At 42.9% G+C, this 8,848-nt stretch overlaps 1 pseudogene; it reads left to right on the top strand.

Moving 5' to 3' along the window:
• Positions 1–1,013: 1,013 nt before the first annotated feature.
• On the top strand, positions 1,014–1,573 carry LOC123591859 (annotated as a pseudogene).
• The last annotated feature ends 7,275 nt before the right edge of the window (positions 1,574–8,848 follow it).

Raw genomic sequence — 8,848 nt, 5'->3', positions numbered from 1 at the left:
CTTTGGGCTGATGGTGCAGAGCCTGCCTGGGATTGTCTCTGCTTCTCTCTACCCCTCCCCCACTTGTGCGCACTCTCTCTCTTTCAAAATAGATAAATAAACAATTTTTAAAAATGTATTTAAAAAATTCAAAAAATTTTCAAAACTAGGAGCACCTGGGTGGCTCAGTCAGTTGAGCATTCGACTTTGGCCCAGGTCATGATCTTGTGATTCACCAGTTCAAGCTCCACGTCAGGCTCTGTGCTGACAGCTCAGAGCCTGGAGCCTGCTTCAGATTCTGTCTCTCTCCCCCAAAAATAAATAAAACCATTAAAAAAATTTATTTTCAAAACTACATATTAAAAGAACATAGAGAGGTGGGAATGCAAGCTGGTGCAGCCACTCTGGAAAACAGTATGGAGGTTCCTCAAAAAACTAAAAATAGAACTATCCTACCACCCAGCAATTGCACCACTAGGTATTTATCCAAGGGATACAAGTGTGCTGTTTTGAAGGGACACATGTAGCCCCATGTTTATAGCAGCACTAGCAACAATAGCCAAAGTATGGAAAGAGCCCAAATGTCCATCGATGGATGAATGAATAAAGAAGATGTGGTGTATATATACAATGGAGTATTATTCGGCAATCAAAAAGAATGAAATCTTGCCATTTGCAACTATGTGGATGGAACTGGAGGGTGTTATGCTAAGTGAAATTAGTCAGAAAGACAAAAATCATATGACTTCACTCATATGAGGACTTTAAGAGACAAAACAGATGAACATAAGGGAAGGGAAACAAAAAGAATATAAAAACAGGGAGGGGGACAAAACAGAAGAGACTCATAAATATGGAGAACAGACTGAGGGTTACTGGAGGGGTTGTGGGAGGGGGGATGGGCTAAATGGGCAAGGGGCACTAAGGAGTCTACTCCTGAAATCATTGTTGCACTATATGCTAGCTAATTTGGATGTGAATTTAAAAAATAAATAAATAAAATTAAAAAGAAATAAAAGAACATAGAGAGGGTAAGAATCGAGGCTCAAATTCCAATTGTGGCCACCATTTCCACTCTGGGAATAGCCCGAAACAGCAGGAAGAGGCCAGCCAGTCCTTCCAAGGGCAGCAGCTCGGGGGTTACAACGCCAGGAAGAAGAAAAAAAGTGTCTGCTTCCAGCTTTAGGTGGGGTATTAGCAGGGAAGCTGTGAGTGAAAATAAAGTGGTGCCCTCTGATTTCAGTACAGGACCTATGGAAAAAGCTGCCAAGCCATTGCCATTTAAGGATCCAAACTCTGTGTGCACTCTGGCCATGGCGGCGCGGTAGCTGGCAAGAACAGAACCTGGAAGAACCTGAAACAAATTCTCGCTTCTGAAAGGGCATTGCTGTGGCAACTGAAAGATCCTAACTACTTCAGTATTGATTGATGCTCCTCCATCCTTTAAACCAGCTAAGCTATTCTGATGGTTCAGGTCTTCTTGCCAACTACTCTGAAAGCACCATTGAAGAATTTTCCTATATTTGGAAGCTGCCATCCGACATCATCACTGGTTAAACTGGCCCTGAAGAAGGCCACAAGCATCGTTTCCTGAGCCTTGAAAAATGGAGATGAAGTAGGAAACCGTTTCAAATTTTTTTTTTTTTTTAACGTTTTTATTTTATTTTTGGGACAGAGAGAGACAAAGCATGAACGGGGGAGGGGCAGAGAGAGAGGGAGACACAGAATCGGAAACAGGCTCCAGGCTCTGAGCCATCAGCCCAGAGCCCGACGCGGGGCTCGAACTCACGGACCGCGAGATCGTGACCTGGCTGAAGTCGGACGCTTAACCGACTGCGCCACCCAGGCGCCCCAGGAAACCGTTTCAAAGGCAAACTTTGCACTCATGGTTTTGTTTCATGGAAATAAATGTATTCTGCTGTCAATCTGGAAATGTCAGTGCTCTGACTTGGAAAAAATGTTTGGCTTTAAGGTTTTTTTCCCATTTTCCCTCCAAGGGAGGGATTTCCTGTTGAATGAAATTATACTTCAGAGGCATCTGGCTGGCTCAGTTGGTAGAGCGTGCAACTCTTGGTCTCGGGGTTGTGAGTTCGAGCACCACATCTGGTGTAGAGATCACTTAAAAAATAAAATCTTTAGAGGCACCTGGGTGGCTCAGTCAATTAAGTGTCTGACTTTTTTTTTTTTTTTTTTTTTTTTGAGTGGATTCTTTCTTTCAGAGAGAGAGGGCGCAAGTGAGTGAGGAGAGAGAGAGAATTCCACAAGGGGCAGAGACAGAGAGAGAAGCAAGCTCATTTGAAGTGGGGCTCAAGCTCACCCAAAGCAAGTCTGAACTCACGAACCATGAGATCATGACCTGAGCCAAAGTCAGATGCTTAATTGACTGAGCCACCCAGGTGCCCAAGTCAGATGCTTAGCAGACTGAGCCACCCAGGTGCCCAAGTGTCTGACTCTTGATATCTGCTCAGATCATTATTTTATGGTCGTGGGATCAAGAGCCGTGTCAGGCTTGTGCTAAGCTTGGAACCTACTTGGGAAACTCTCTCTGTCCCTTAACTGTTCTCTCTCTCAAAATAAATAAGTAAACTTAAAAATAAATAAATAAATAAATAAATAAATAAATAAATATTTAGGTGCACCTGTGTGACTCAGTCGGTTGGGTGTCCAACTCCTGATTTCAGCTCAGGTCATGATCTCATGGTTCATGGGATCAAGCCCCTCATCGGGCTCTGTGCTCTCAGTGCAGAGCTTGCTTGGGATTCTCTCTCCCTCTCTGTCCCTCCTGCATGCTCTCTCTCTCTCTCTCTCTCTCTCTCTCTCATTCTCTCAAAATAAGTAAATAAACAATGAAAACAAAAACAAAAGCAAAGCAAAAAAATGAAATCTTAGAAAAATATTTTTTAATTATATTTCAGTTGTTGACTCAAGTATAATCATTTGACAAGAAAAAAAAATATAGAAGGCACCTAAAAATATTGACCTACAATGGCTAACACCAACACATATTCTAGTAAATTTAAAGACTTTAAAGAAAAAAAATCCTTTGACTAGACAAAAAGAGCATAGACTCATAAGGGTCAAATTAGATACTTGTCAGATGTTTTGACAGCAATGTTTTATGCAAGAAGAAAAGGAAGTTAATGTATTTTAAATATTTAAGACAAGGACATGTGAGCCAAAGCAAACTAAACTTCAACTATAATGGACACAGACAAATTATTATCAATATGCAGGAACTCAGGGAATATTGTTCCCATGAGTCCTCCCTAAGAAGCCCACGGGAGAATGCACTTCAGACAACCAGTCTGGAGAGACATCAACATACGGGCTCTAAGTAAACATTATTAATTACTTATTAATTACTTATAGAACTGAGACTAAATGAAGGTTCAAAGAGAAAGTATAGTATATAAAGGCCATATGATCTAACAGTGTAGATATTATAACCATAAAGAAATAGGGGCACCTGGGTGGCTCAGTTGGTTAAGCGTCCAACTTCAGCTCAGGTCATGATCTCACAGTTGGTGGATTCGAGCCCCACATCGGGCTCTGTGCTGACAGCTTGGAGCCTGGATCCTGTTTTAGATTCTGTGTCTCCCTCTTTCTCTGCCCCTCCCCCACTCATGCTCTGTCTGTCTCACTCTCTCTCCCTCTCAAAAATAAACATTAAAAAAATAAAAACAAAAAGAAATGGGAGGAGAATGGGGACAGTATTTGCAAAAAAAAAAAAGTATTGGTTTTCAGGAATCATATTTGATGGAGGTAGTATTACTAGTCATTCTGAGACTATTTCATGTATAATATGGGTTAAAGCAAATGAGTAACTCTGAAATATTCCAATTCTCTCATTTCTGTGCCCTTTAAAAACCATGTTTTTTTGTTTTTTCTTTTTTTATTTTTTTTTTTTAAATTTTTTTTTTTCAACGTTTTATTTTATTTTTGGGACAGAGAGAGATAGAGCATGAATGGGGGAGGGTCAGAGAGAGAGGGAGACACAGAATCGGAAACAGGCTCCAGGCTCTGAGCCATCAGCCCAGAGCCCGACGCGGGGCTCGAACCCACGGACCGCGAGATCGTGACCTGGCTGAAGTCGGACGCTCAACCGACTGCGCCACCCAGGCGCCCCTGTTTTTTCTTTTTTTTAAAGAAGTCCAAGAATGCTGAGCTCCTGGCCTCTGAGTGGGGGTCCACCACCTGGATTGGGAAGTTCTGGAGACTGAATTTATGCCACAAAGCACTGACTCCACACTCAGCTCTCAGGGGCAGCAGGTTGGAGCTTCAGAGCACAGCCCCCACCCGTTCTGCCCAGAATCCGTGACCACCTGCCAAGATGTGGCCGGATGGTACACACCAGTCCTGGTACATGGGGTCACCATGGTTGGAGACACTTTCCCAAGAAGCTGCCCTGATCCTATAACCAGGCCCTTCTCTCTGACATGAAGAAGCTTACATGAGGCACAGAGTTTGGTTGGCTGGAAACATTATTATTATTATTATTATTATTATTATTAATGTTTATTTTTGAGAGAGAGAGAGCACGCGTGAACGCACAAGTGGGGTAGGGGTAGGGGTAGAGAGAGAGGGAAAGAATTCCAAGCAGGCTCTCTGCTGTCAACACAGAGTCTGCCGAGGGGCTTAAACTCACAAACCTGTGAGATCGTGACCTGAGCCAAGATCAAGAGTCAGACACTTCACTGACTGAGCCACCCAGGCGCCCTAAGGAGGCTTTTGATACAATAAGTTTGTTTCATTGTTTTTTTTTTTTTTTTTCAGTGCTGGAATCATCTCCAATTTGGTCATTATATTGGCCAGAGCAAAATACCAGGTGAAATTTTGAAAAGAAAGAAAACTGTCCCATTAGGGATTAAAAGACAGTCAGGGCTCACCATTTCTGTAAATCTTCTATGACTTGAGTTGATGTGGAATTCATATGGAGGATGAACATGCCATTTGCTCTGTAATGCAGGGCTGGCTTTACAGGCTGGCAATCTGTGCAATCATGCAGTCACTTAGCAGGGCCCGTGCTGGGGCGTCTGGCTGTGTCAGTAGGAAGAGCAAGCAACTATTGAACTGGGGGTTCTCAGTTTGAGCTCCACATTGGGTGCAGATTACTAGAAAAAATAAATAATAATAATAAAGAAGAGAATTCCAAGCAGGCCAGGAATCCCAAGCAGGAGCCAGACATAGGGCTCGATCCTACAATCCTGGGATCATGAGCTGAGCTGAAATCAAGAGTTAGACACTTGACCCAGACACCCTGGTTCATTATAATATTTAAAAGCTTTATTGAGGTATAACTGACATACAATAAGTTGCAAGTGTATAAGTTGATAAGCTCTGACATATGTATTTAAAACTATCATTACAATCAAGATAATGAACATATCTATGACCCCCAAAGTTTCCTTTGGAGCACTCATTTCTTTTTTTTTAATAGTTTTTTAATGTTTATTTATTTATTTTGAGAGGGAGAGGGAGGTAGCAAGCATGCAGAGAGAGAGGGAGAGAGAGAATCTCAATCAGGCTCTGCCTGCCCAACATGGGGCTTGAACTCACGAACTGTGAAATCATGACCTGAGCTGAAATCAAGAGTCCAACGTTTAACCAACTGAACCATCTAGGTGCCCCTCAGGAGCACTCATTTCTAATGCATCACTTGAGTATGGCTACTTTTGGGGGCAACTGCTCACTGGGGTGGACCATCTGGTGTGGGCGGCCCAATGGTGGCAGTGGTGCTGCCTTAGTGGTGGTTATGGGGGCTGCCACTTACTCTCTCAGATTTCACTTATGGCTAATTCCTTCTCATTTTGGGCACCAACCAGGATGTTACTCTCAGAAGGCCTCTCTGACACCTCCAAATAAGAGTGGATGCTTCTTCTGTGCTCTCCCATTGCACCTACTCTATCATTGGTCTCCTTTTAATTACTTCTCTTTCCAGGGAGATTGCAAGCTCTTTGAGGGCAGAGACTGTGTCTATGCTTGTTTAGCATTATATCCCCAGTACCTTGAGCATACGAGGTCTTCAATAAATGTTTTTGGAATGAATCAATTAATTAATCAGGGTTTTAGGTGTTGAAGATGTGAAGATGAACAACATTACATTCTGCCCCAAAAGGCTCATGGCCTAATGAAAGGGCAGGCAGGTACATAGATTCGTTGATCTCTATGAAGTACAGTAAGTGTTGTTTCGGAGTACAGCACCACGCAGGCACAAACGGAGGCCTGGTTATCTGTTTCTGCAGGGGACAGGGTCTGACAAGGTTTCAGGGTGGATGTAGTGCTTGAGTTAGGATAACGAAGATAGATTCCAGGGCAGAGGTTCATGGCTGATATAGGTGGATTAATGGCTCCTAAGAATGTCCAAATCCTAATCTGTGAAACCTGTGAATATGTTACTTACATGACAAAAGGAACTTTGCAGATGCAAGTAAGTTAAGAATCTTGAGAAGGGGAAATTTTCCTGCAGTATCTGGGTTGGCCCAGTGAAATTACAACAGTTCTTAGAAGAGGGAGGCATGACTGTCAGGGGAATTTGAAGGTGTTATGTTGCTGACTTTGAAGATGAAGGAAGAGGCCCCAAGCCAAGGAATGCAGATAGCCTCTAGAGGCTGGAAAAGAGAAGGAAATGGATTCTCTCCTAGAGCCTCCAGAAAGAATTCAGTTCTGCTAGTATCTTGATCTTGGCCTTGCAAGACCCATTTCAGACTTTTGATGTCTAGAACTGTAAGATAATAAACCTGTGTTGTGTTAAGCCACTGAGTCTGTGGTAATTTGTTACAGCAACCATAGTAAGTAATACAACAGCCCCCCACCCAAGACCTTCCTACGTGACTTCATACATTCATTGATTCATTCATTCAGTACCATGCCCTGTTCTAAATGCTGAGGAAACAGCAGTAAAATGAAAGACAAGGCCTCTACCCTCAAGGAGTCTATATTCTAGGGAGGGTAGACATTTAATGGATAATTCAAGGAATAACTTCAGTAGGAAGTGGCATGATGAAAACAAAACAAGGTATTGGGAAGTGATCACTGGTGTGTGTGGGGAGGGGTTCCTTTTAGTCAGAATGGTCAGAAGGAGATTCTCTGAGATGATGTTTGTACCAAGCCTTGAATGAGAAGGAGCCAGTTTTTAAAAATTTTAAAGCTTCTTTTTATTTTAGAGAGAGATAGAGCGCCCCGGGGGAGAGGGGCAGAGGGGGAGAGAGAGAGAGAGAGAGAGAGAGAGAGAGAGAGAGAGAGAGAGAGAATCTCAAGCAGGCTCCATGCTTAGTGCTCAGCATGGAGTCTGATGGGGGGGTTTGATCCTATGACCCTGGGACCATGACCTGAGCTGAAATCAAGAGTCAGATGCTCAACTGACTGAACCACCCAGATGCTCCAAGAAGGAGCAAGTTGTATGTTGATCTGAGGCCCTGAGAAAGGAATGAGCTTGGAATGCCTGAAGAACAGAAAAGAGACCCATGTGACTGGAGCAGAAAAAATAATGGGGAGGAGGTCAGAGAGGAAGGGAAGAGCCAGATCATGCAGAGGCTTGTATCCATAGTAAAGAGCTGGGATTTTATTTTGTATTATTAAAAAAAATTTAAGTTTGTTTATTTTTGAGAGAGAGAGACAGAACATGAGTGGGGAAGGGGCAGAGAGAGGGAGACACAGAATCTGAAGAAGGACCCAGGCTCTGAGCTGTCAGCACAGAGCCTGACATGGGGCTCAAATCCACAGACCTCAAGATCATGACCTGAGCTGAAGTTGGACACTCAACTGACTGAGCCACACAGGCTCCCTGAAGTTGGGAAGATTTTATTTTAATTGCAGAAGGAGGCCTTTGGAAGGATTTAAGCAGGGAAGTCACAGATTGGATTTTTTTTTTAAATAAATGTCACTATGCAGTGAATGAACTGTGACAGGTAATAGTCGGGGCAAGAAGACCAGTTATGAGGTCACTGCTGTAATCTAGGTGAGAGGCAATAGTGGCTTGGACCAGAGTCATAGCACTGAAAAAGAAATCTTCCACTTGTCCTTCAGTCACCCAGTTCTTCCCCCTGGAGGCAACCATTGTTACCTCCTAATCCACTGTTTATCTTGGAGATCCTTCTAGAAATGTTCCATGTACAAATACAGTAAATGCATTAAAAAAAATTATTTTTTAATGAGAATTTGGGAAGGTTAGTAGGAATGTAGCCTACTTATAGAGTCATAAGAGGGTATGTTGTAAGTAAGAAATTATCTTACTAGATAAAATTGTCCCTAGAGTAGAAAAGGGCAATTTACCACTTCAGTCCTAATCCTGTACTGATTGAACAACCCTTGGTTTTATGGTTTCATCTCCTGAGTTAACTTAACTGGCAGGGAGAACTGTCCCAAGGAAGTGACTGGTATTAATTGTTTTGCTACAGAGTGGTGCCATTAGAAAAATACAGATTGGCATCTTGGCTTTAGGGACAGCTAGACAAAGAAGACAAAATTTGGAATTAGCTCCAAATCTGGGCTTTGTAACTTATTTGTGTTTAAAACATATATAAATGGGGGAACACAAGTGACCAGAAAACCATGACCTTCATACAGAAGGCAGGGTACCTTTGGCCTAGGCAAGAGTTGAGACATAAAGATACTGGGAGCTGGTGGCACTGCAGATGCATGCCAACGGAACAGAGTGGCCAGGAAGGAAAGTTCTCAGAGGATGTGGGCAGCAGAATGCTATGCCCCTGTCCCCAGGGGCTTTCTGATGAAGACCATAGGGGTCCTCAACTTTTCTATGCAAAGCTCTCCACACCAGTGCTTTCGCATATTATATTATTTGCACCTTACCCCCCTTTCTAACATCAGCAGAGGAATTATTCCCATCATATAGTTACATGAAGATGCTTCC

The sequence above is a fragment of the Leopardus geoffroyi genome, chromosome B4 (assembly GCF_018350155.1).
Source record: "Leopardus geoffroyi isolate Oge1 chromosome B4, O.geoffroyi_Oge1_pat1.0, whole genome shotgun sequence".
NCBI classification, from domain to species: Eukaryota; Metazoa; Chordata; class Mammalia; order Carnivora; family Felidae; genus Leopardus; species Leopardus geoffroyi.
Note: the sequence above shows the minus strand (reverse complement) of the source record. Positions and strands in the feature narration are given on the sequence as shown.